At 40.1% G+C, this 10,076-nt stretch overlaps 1 protein-coding gene and 1 long non-coding RNA gene across 2 annotated transcripts in view; both read left to right on the top strand.

Moving 5' to 3' along the window:
* The window catches only part of LOC122557539 (sodium- and chloride-dependent neutral and basic amino acid transporter B(0+)-like), a 321,849-nt gene that overhangs the window by 61,440 nt on the left and 250,333 nt on the right, over positions 1-10,076 (top strand). The window lies entirely within an intron of this gene.
* On the top strand, positions 879-2,514 carry LOC122557096. Its single transcript, XR_006313743.1, has 3 exons — positions 879-941; positions 1,135-1,223; positions 2,222-2,514. It is a non-coding gene; the product is annotated as an uncharacterized LOC122557096 (long non-coding RNA).

The raw sequence follows: 10,076 nt of genomic DNA, 5'->3' as shown, positions 1-10,076 counted from the left end.
GACTATAACCTGGTGTTGTGTGATTTTCAAATTGTCAAGGAGATTCAGTTTCAGGAGTAACTTCCATTATTTTAGTGAACAAAGTTAAAAGTCACATAACACCAGATTATAGTCCAACAAGTTTATTTGCAAGCACTAGCTTTCAGAGCGCTGTTCATTTATCAGGTACCTGATGAAAGAGCAGTGCTTTGAAAACTAGTGCTTCCAAATAAACCTGTTGGGCTATAACCTGGTGTGTGATTTTTAACCTTGTCCACCCCAGTCTAGCACCGGCTCCTCCACATCGTATTTTAGTGAATGCATGAGGCTTTGCCTTGTTTTCTGATATGTACAGCTGTAATGTACTGTCCCGTTTAAAAATTCACCTGTAGTCAAAACTGTAAATGCACTTTGATACTGAATGCTCAGACAATGATGTACGCAACAGCCAATTGGAATACTCAGTCCATGAATAGCTTAAATATTCTGGGATCTTAGATAAACCCATAACCTGTGCAAGAGTGTGTTGCTGGAAAAGTATAGCAGGTTAGGCAGCATCCAAGGAGCAAGAAAGTCAATGCTTTGGGCCAGAGCCCTTCATCAGGAAGCCCTCCTCCTGATGAAGGGCTCCGGCCCAAAACGTCAATTTTCCTGCTCCTTGGATGCTGCCTGACCTGCTGTGCTTTTCCAGCAACACACTCTCAACTCTGATCTCCAGCATCTGCAGACCTCACTGTCTCCATAACCTGTTTAAGCAGAGCTGCACATACTTCAAATCACTGCACTTAGACTCTGCTTCAGAATTCTGTCACTTATTTAACTATAGTACTGTAACACTGACTTCTTCAAGCATGCCTTCAGTAACAGAAGAATCTTTCAGCAGTGACCAAATGGACAAAAGAGAATTGGTTTTATCTGGGTTCTCGCAGACTTACCGTCAAACGCATGCTCCAAAGCACATGGTGAGTATTTATCAAAATATTAATCAGTAGCCTTAAGTAAAACACTGTGAGGTATGGATAATGTAGGGATATTAGTTGTTGTGAATTGCAGAGCTTCTTTGAGGGTTCAGTTTATAAACTGATTCCTGGCAAATGGGGAACAGTTACATTGTTTACTCATTGAGTGGAAATGTAACATTTGCTTTGGTTCCAGGTGAAGAAAGTCAAATCAGTCATCATCCATTCCAAACCCATTGGCTCCCACCTTTTCCTGGACTATTCATCCTCACATCCTTCACCCTGGTAAGGACTCTATCCCATTCTCCAAGTTACTCCGACTCTGGTGCATCGATTCTGATGCTGCCACCTTGATACAGGGGCATCTCAGAAATGTCCACCCTTTTCCTCTGGTCAGCTGGGGTTAGTAGGGCACTTAGCCATGTTTGACCAATTTCCCACACTTCACTCAATCTAGGTTGTTGTATTCGTTGTTCACAATGTGATCTCCTCTACACTGGGAGAAAGAAGTCGCACAGTGCGTCACCACCTCGTGCAACATCTACACTCTGTAAAGTTACCCTGAGTTTCTACTTGCCTGCCAATTTAACACACTACCATGTTCCCTGGCCAAGATCTCTGTCTCAGGCTTGCTGCTGTGCTCCAGCGAGACTACGTACAAGCTGGAAGACCAGCATCTCCTCACAGACTTCAGGATCAATATCGAGTTCAATGATTTTAGGGCCACGGCACCTTCTTCAGGTAAAGTTACCCCCATCGTTCTACCAGGCCATAAGACTGCTCTGTTGTTAGAGAGAGACACTGGTGGTGGTTAAAGCTGAAGATCATCAAACGTAAGGCAAGACGAAAGGTTGGGAAGGAGAGTCCAATATAGTAACCTCAATTGAGTGCATGCTGCTGACATCACTTTGCATTGCAAATCAGCCATCCAGCCAACTGAGCTAACAATGTCCTTTATCTACTCTAGGCCCAGTCGTGACATGGCTGCTTTCAGCCAGGTCGACCCATTTTCTCTTTCTCATGGGTCCCATCATTAGCATTTTTTCCCTTCCCTGCCACACTATCAATCCTCCCTTTATCTAACTTACTTTCTGTCCCTCTGGACTTGGTCAGCTTACTCCCCTGTCATCACATTTATACAGTTTGTTCCTCGGTACTATCAGTTCTGAAGAAGGGTCACTGGATTCAAAACATTAATTCCACTTTCTCTCCGCACATGCTGCCAGACCTGCTGAGTTTATCCAACTATTTTTTAAATCAGCCATCATCTCTCTTTTCCCCAGGCTGCCACCAATGATCCTATGATGAAAGTGATAAGAATGTGGAGCGAGGTAACTGGACCTCAAAGACTGACTCCTTGCTGTCAGTGATCGGTTCTGCAGTCGGTCTGGGCAATGTCTGGAGATTCCCATATCTGGCTTACAGAAAAGGAGGAGGTATTGTCATGAAATCCAAAATACAGGGGAGAGAAAAACACACCGAGAACAATTAATTGGCGTAAAAAGATTGCATTAAATGAACCAGAGAGCAATCTAACCTGCTCACCAATAGTTATGCTATCCACCCTTACTCCACACTAGCGCTATGATTACGTTTCAATCATAAAGACATGGTGCCTGCAATTTAACACAAATGTGTAATCACTGATAGGCACTACAAGAATAACTAACCTTTGTGACAAGATGGAAGCTGATGCTGACTTCAAGATGTCCAATTAATGATTGACTGATAGATTATTTCAGTGTTTCAGGTGGTGTCAGTTGTGATTTCATTTGGAGACTGTGGAGAGCACGATTTGGAGATGCCGGTGTTGGACTGGGGTGTTCAAAGTTAAAAATCACACAACACCAGATTTTATAAATTCTGTGTCTTACAATTGTGTCCTCTATAACCACCTGATGAAGGAGCGATGCTCTGAAAGTTAGTGCTTCCAATTAAACATGTTGGACTATAACCTGGTGCTGTGTGATTTTTAACTGTGGAGAGCACAGAGGAGAACAGAGCACAGCATCTCAGAAAAGGCTTCAAGTTCAAACATTTTGTTTAGGAATGACAGATCAGCAGACATCAACTGTCAGTGATTCTTGCAATATGTTGGGTTACTAACTTGAACAATATCAATGTTTGGAACCACCTCGTTATGCATCTGTCAGCATTCAGTAGCACCCAGATGAACTACTTGTTGTGATTTATTGTTGCTTATGTTGTAATGCTGCTAATGTTGCTTCACACTGGCAAAGGGCTCAAGTATCTTCTTCAGGCGTGTATTGTGTATTACAAGTAATATTCTGCTGCACTGATCCTTAAGTCTCTGTGTAATGATCCACCTTTATTAGGCATATTGTGTTAAAACTCTGACGGGACTCCTTACACTTGAGCTGAAAAACGTGTTGCTGGAAAAGCGCAGCAGGTCAGGCAGCATCCAAGGAGCAGGAGAATCGCGTTTCGGGCATAAGCCCTTCTTCAGGAATGCCTGACCTGCTGCGCTTTTCCAGCAACACATTTTTCAGCTCTGATCTCCAGCATCTGCAGTCCTCACTTTCTCCTCCTTATACCTGATACAGCTAGACTCACTGCCTTCTTGAACTTTGCAGTATATTTTCTTACCCACCTACCTCCCCCTATCCCACACAGTCACTTGCTGTCCTACCCATTCACCTTATACACTTGTTTTTTCTCTGTAGCTTTTCAATGAGGCTTTGGGACATTTAAACCCTTCGCTTACTAGAATATGGCATCTAGTGCTGTAAAAAAGGGGAATAACTTGGTTCCTCCCAATGGCTCTGTATTCAGGATTCAGATGGATTGAAGATACACTGCATATTTCTCCAGTGTGGACCTTTGTACGACAGCACATAGATACAGGATAAAAATGTAATTGTTACAACAAATAGCTGTCATTAATTCTGTTGCTGTTTCAGAGACTCTGCCAGATCTGTTGAATATTTCTTATATTTTCTATTTTTTAGTTCAGATTTCCAGCATCCATTGAATTTTTCTTTTTTTACTTTGCAGTATCTATCTCATTCTATTAAAATCAGTCCTTCCTCAGTTGAGAATTTTCGTAGCTGTTTCATGTTTGTCCTTATCATAGAGTCATTGTTGAACTTGTGTATTATGATCATTATTAAATAATTGTTCACAACTTACTTGGCAGCTAACTAAATCTGACTCATTGTTCATTTCTCAATCTGAATTCATTGTTGCAGAAATTGCTGGAGAAACTCAGCCAGTCTGATACTTACCTCTTTGTATGGGAAATTTCCCAATAACCTTTGTTTTCACATCCGGTAAGTCCATTTGTTTACGTACATTGACATGGCACATGAGCATGACTTGAGCTTTTACGAACATACTCTTAGCCACGTTTATCACCAAGTCTGCCTCCTGAAGTGGATTAAACTCCGATAAATGCTCCAAATGTACTTTCCATGCATGACTAAAAATCACCAGAACATTGATGGGTAATCAATTGGATAATCCCAAAATTACTTTATTAGTCTTTCAATTAGTCTTTGAAATGTGGCTAGCTCCATTTTCATACTAAATGGCATACTTTAAATTGGTACAGTCCATTCATGAATGCCGAGATTCCTTCACTATTTCAGATTAGAAATGTAAATTGCTTGTCAATACAGTATTCCAAACATGGAATAGGATATGAATCAGATTTTGTAACTGCATTGTCTTTGTGATAGTCTACACATAATTGTTGGTTACCATCGAGTTTTGGGAACATCACTCTTGGTGAGCTCCATTCACTGCAACTCACTTCAATTATGTTGTATTTGAGCATGCATTCAGTCTCTTTTTGCACTTGTGCGAACCTTAGAGGTTTCAGTCCGTAAGGGTGTTGCTTTATTGGAAGAGCATTTCCTGTATCTACATAATGCATAATCAGGTTAGTACTTCCCAGCTTATTCCCACATATCTTGCTATATGATTATAATAACTCTTTCATTTCAGTTTTCCTCTGGAAGGCAACTCATTAATTTATTCCAATTTTTTAGATCTTCCTTGTTGCCCAAAATAATTTGAGGAATGTCCAATTCAGAGTCCTCTGAACTTGGTTCTTCACTCTGTGTTGTAATCAGTAATGCATTCTTCTTTTGCTTTTCTTGCCTATCAAAATATCTTTTGAGCATATTCTCATGATACACAGTGTGAAATTTCTTCCGATCTAGTGTTCTTTTTAAATAATTCACCTGACTCGATTTACTTTTGATTTGATAAAGCTGACTAAATATTGCCTTTAAACGTTCACCTACCACTGGGGGTCACACCAACATTTTATCTCTGCTGGCAAAATTGCGACTTTTTGAGTTTTTATCTGCTTCCTGTTTCATCACATGCTGTGCTCCTTAAAATCCTGTCTCACCAACTCATTCACTCCATTTAATCTTCCCATGAAATTTGACACATAGTCCACATACATAGTTCTGAACTCTGACTCACCAATTTCTCCTGAATTAATTTCCCTTCATGCCAAAAATCTAACTCAAATGACCAGAATTTGGTAGTTTCATTTGGTGCATCCCTATTTGCAAAACAGTGCAAATAGAATTCCTTTATCCCAATCCTCTGGATAGTCTTGATTCTCAGCCCTCAACATGGTGTCTAAAGTTTGAGGCCACTGTTCTAATGTTCTCTGTCATTCTGGGTGGTGTGCAGTGGATTTGAATTGTTTTGTTCTAAAGTTATTCATAACTTCCTTGAATAATTTTGATGTAAAATTTGACTCTTGATCCAATTGTATTTCTGTGGGTAGTCTGTGTCTAGTTAAAAAAAGAGTAACCCTTTCACAATTCTGTTAGCTGTGATACTGCATAATGGAATGGCTTTTGGAAATCTAGTATGCACATCTATTATGATCAACAAATACTGATTTCCATATTTCATTTAGGTATGGACCCTAAGCAATCAATTAAAACTCTTGTAAAAGGTTTCACAATTGGAGGAATGGGTAATAAGGGTCTTGGTTTTATCACTGCCTGAGGTTGTGCGATTACCTGACATATGACATGTCTGGCAAAAGTCAACCACATTCAAATACAGTCCAGGCCAATAAGAATGTCTTTGTATTTTGGCTTGAGTTTACCTTACCGCCAAATGCCCTCCTCCTGATAATTTATGTGCTACCTGCAACATCTCCTTTCTATAACCCTCTGGTAATAGAACTTGATGAGCTTCTGCCCATTTGTCATCTGCCTGAATTTGCTATCATCTCTATTTCCTCATCAAAACTTCAATTTTATGATAGTAATTTTCTGGGATAAACTCATTGTTTTTCTGTATATACTTTTTGACACAACTGTTTTAGTTTTTAATCCTTCTGTCACGATTCAGCTAATTTGTCTGAACTTAAAATATCCACTTTGACCTTCACCTGTTCTTGTTTTTTTCTCAACCATTTGATCAAATATAATTTCTGATGTTTGAACTTCCACTTCCTTATCTTTACTCTTTGATTCCTCCTCCTGTTTCCACTTGCAGCTTTGTGACCTTAATATCATAGTTAGGAGAAATCCCAGGTTATACTTCATGTAATACCTTAGTTGCCTGATTTTCCACTGGTTTTTCAACCACAGTAGGCATCACATCCACCTGTGATTCAGCTATATGATTACCAGGGATAAACTGTATCTCTGGAACTGAGAATTTCTTTTTTGCTCCCATTATCACTTCACCACTTTTCACTGGATTCTCCACCTTCACTTTATATAATCATAAAATCCCTACAGTGTGGAAACAGGCCATTTGGCCCAAAAAGTCCACATCAACCCTCGAAAGAGTAACCCGCCCAGACCCATTCCTTACCCTATTATTCTACATGACCTCTAACTCGTGCACCTAATGTACACATCCCTGAACACTGTGGGCAATTTAGCATGGCCAATTCTTCTAACCTGCACATCTCTGGACAGTGGAAGGAAACCGGAGCACGCAGAGAATGGAACACTGTCTTCTTACCATGAATTCCAAACATTACTACCATTTCTGGCAGTATTCCTTCTGAAGTACATATCACCTCAACTCTCACCATCAATGATTGACTTGCTCCCATATCTCTTAAAATTTGAATTTCTTTTCCTGCTCCTGCTGGCATACATGAGTTAAACCTTATCATGCAAATAAATTATTGAAAGAAATCTGGCTCTTCCTTCTCAATCAACTCCTGATCAGGTTGTAAGTTATTTGCATGTTATTAGCTTCCACTGTGCTTTCCAGTACCACTTCAACAAAACTCACTTGTTTATCTTGTTTTTCAACGTCTGTCTTCTCAGTGCTTTTTCAACGTCTGTCTTCTCAGTGCTTTTTCTAAGCAAGCAACACTGCGACTTCATGTGACCTACTTTATTCCAGTGAAAACTCCTGAGTTTTTTTACTTCTCTTTCCCCCTCATGGATTTCCTTTTTACCTTCTGTTAAACTATCTTTACTCTCTTCAATGTTATCTGCTTTTCCTTTATCACCTGAGGATTCCTTTTTTTTCCCTAATTTATATCCTTCACAGATTGAAATTGATATTGGAAGCCAAACTTTGATTTACGAACTTCCTCATAATCATCTGCCATTTCTGCTGCTAATCTGCCAGCCTTAATTCTCTGCTTTTCAACATGAGTTCTCACTACTTCAGGAAGTGAATTTTTGAACTCCTCCAAAATAATTATCTCTTGAAGTGTCTCATATGTTTGATCTATTTTCAGTGCCCTTATCCACTTATCAGAATTGCTTTTTTTTTATCGTTTCAAACTCTGAACGTTTGACCAGATTCCTTCCCTAGATTCCTAAAACATTGTCTTTATGCTTCTGGTACAAGCTCATATGCACTTAAGATGGCTTTTTTCACCTCATCATACTCCCCAGGTGCCTCCTCTGATAGTGATACAAATACCTCACTGACTGTACCTATCAACTTTGTTTAGATCAGCAATACCCACATGGTCACCAGCCATTTCAAATGTTGAAACACTTTCTCAAATGAAATGAAATGTACTGTACTGAAGTTTTGGCTTCTCCATCCTTATCATCAAATTTAGACATCACTTGGACATATTTAAACAGATCCCCACTGGGCCTTTGGCTACAATGGGATTGCTCTCCATCACTGTCCTCTTCACAACTCCTACTTTTCAATTCTACCTCCACCATTTTAAGTTGACTTTGAGTTTTCAGTTCCAACCTCTGAAGTTCAAAAACTCTCTCTTTCTCTCTTTCTTCTCTCTGTTTGTCCCTTTCATTGCTCGGGCCTTCCTTTCCTTTTCTTTTTGTTCTGCTTTTAATCATATTTCAAAAGTGTTTTATATCCTTTTCTCTTTTTTTTTGTTTTGTCTCTAACTCGAGCTGCTTCATTTTCAATTGAATTTCGCCATTTCAGTGGTATTCCTGGCAACTGTAAGTGCTGTGCGATTGCCACACTTTTTTTCCCTTTCCTCACAGTCGCAGGCAACCCAAGTTCTAGGTTGTTTGCCGATTGTCTTGCTCACTTTCTGTTAAGCTCCCAATGTGACTTCTTCCACCCCCAGGATACTCTTAGTAACTGAAAGAGCCATTACTACACAAAGCATTCCTTATTTAAATCAACCAAATGCAACACCTGAAATTAAAACACCAACTTTCACCATTGCTTTCGAATCCAATTATCCTGAATCCAATTATGCTGATTCCAAGTAGAGATTTTGATCCTGACAGGAACCTTTAATTTGTTATGAGTCAGACCAAAACCCCTCAAAATATTAAGAAAATAGCCTAGATCTTGAAGTTTTGTTACTTTAAAGCCAAGTGTTGTATTCTGGATGCAATTTAATGGGTCAAACTACCAGTCTTGAAGCAAAGCACACTTTATTCATACACTATCATTAAAATACAACAAAAGAAACAAGTAATTGGAATAAATTAACTCTATTGGAAAATTTAACAGAATAATAGATTAATTAACTACTAAACAGTAACTGTGCCAATATAGTAACGTCCCATAAACATACCGTTGGCAAAGGCGAATTCAATTAAATAGATTGTCTCATGCAATTCCTGAAGAAGGGCTTATGCCCGAAACGTCGATTCTCCTGCTCCTTGGATGCTGCCTGACCTGCTGCGCTTTTCCAGCAACACATTTTTCAGCTCTGATCTCCAGCATCTGCAGTCCTCACTTTCTCCTCATGCAATTCTAGCAGCAGCAAGAGAACCCCCAGCTTTTAGCTGTAATGGAGAGAGGACAAACAGCTTCAGGACCCCAACAACTACTGTTAATAAAGTAAAACTAAAAGTCCTGGTTCTGTGGGAGCTTGCCCTACTCATTTGGCTACTTCTGGATAAAAGCAAATTACTGCGGATGCTGGCATCTGAAACCAAAAGAGAAAATGCTGAAAAATCTCAGCAGGTCTGGCAGCATCTGTAAGGAGAGAAAAGGGCTGACGTGTCAAAGCTAAACAAAGGGGAGAAATAGGGAGGTATTTATACGAGGCTGAGAGAAGGTGTGTCCAGAAGCAAAGGTAGCAATAAAGAGATGATAATGACAGCGCACAGAGAGACGAGAGGGAGATTCGAAGCTGTGAATGACCAAGGCTGAAGCCAGTGCTGTATGACAAAATATGGGGGGGAAGGGGGAAGCAGAGGCAAAATGGAAAACCAGTGGAGAAGGGTAGCAAAGGGAGAAGAGGAGAGAAAAAGGTGATGAGAGAGTGGGGAGTGAGAGAAAGAGAGACAATTAAGAAATAAGAGGTACAGAACAGTGAGAAAAAATATTTAAAAAGAGATAAATAAAATAAACGAAATAAAATTATCTGAAGTTGTTGAATTCAATGTTGAGACAGGCAGGCTGTAACGTGCCTCCAGTTTGCGTTGAGCTTCATTGGAACATTACAGGAGGCCAAGGACAGACATGTGGGCATGGGAGCAGGATTGTGTGTTGAAGTGGCAAGCCACAGGAAGGTCCGGGACCTGATTGCATACAGACCAAAGGTGCTCAGCAAAGCGATCACCCAGTCGGCGTTTTGTCTCTCCGATATAGAGGAGACCACATTGGGAGCAACGAATGCAATAGACCAAATTGAAAGAGGTACAAGTGAAACGCTGTTTAACCTGAAATGAGTGTCTGGGGCCTTGGATGGTGAGCATGGAAGTGGTAAAGGGGCAGGTG

The sequence above is a fragment of the Chiloscyllium plagiosum genome, chromosome 15, assembly GCF_004010195.1.
Source record: "Chiloscyllium plagiosum isolate BGI_BamShark_2017 chromosome 15, ASM401019v2, whole genome shotgun sequence".
Lineage (NCBI taxonomy): Eukaryota > Metazoa > Chordata > Chondrichthyes > Orectolobiformes > Hemiscylliidae > Chiloscyllium > Chiloscyllium plagiosum.
This window is presented reverse-complemented; position numbering and strand designations above follow the sequence as displayed.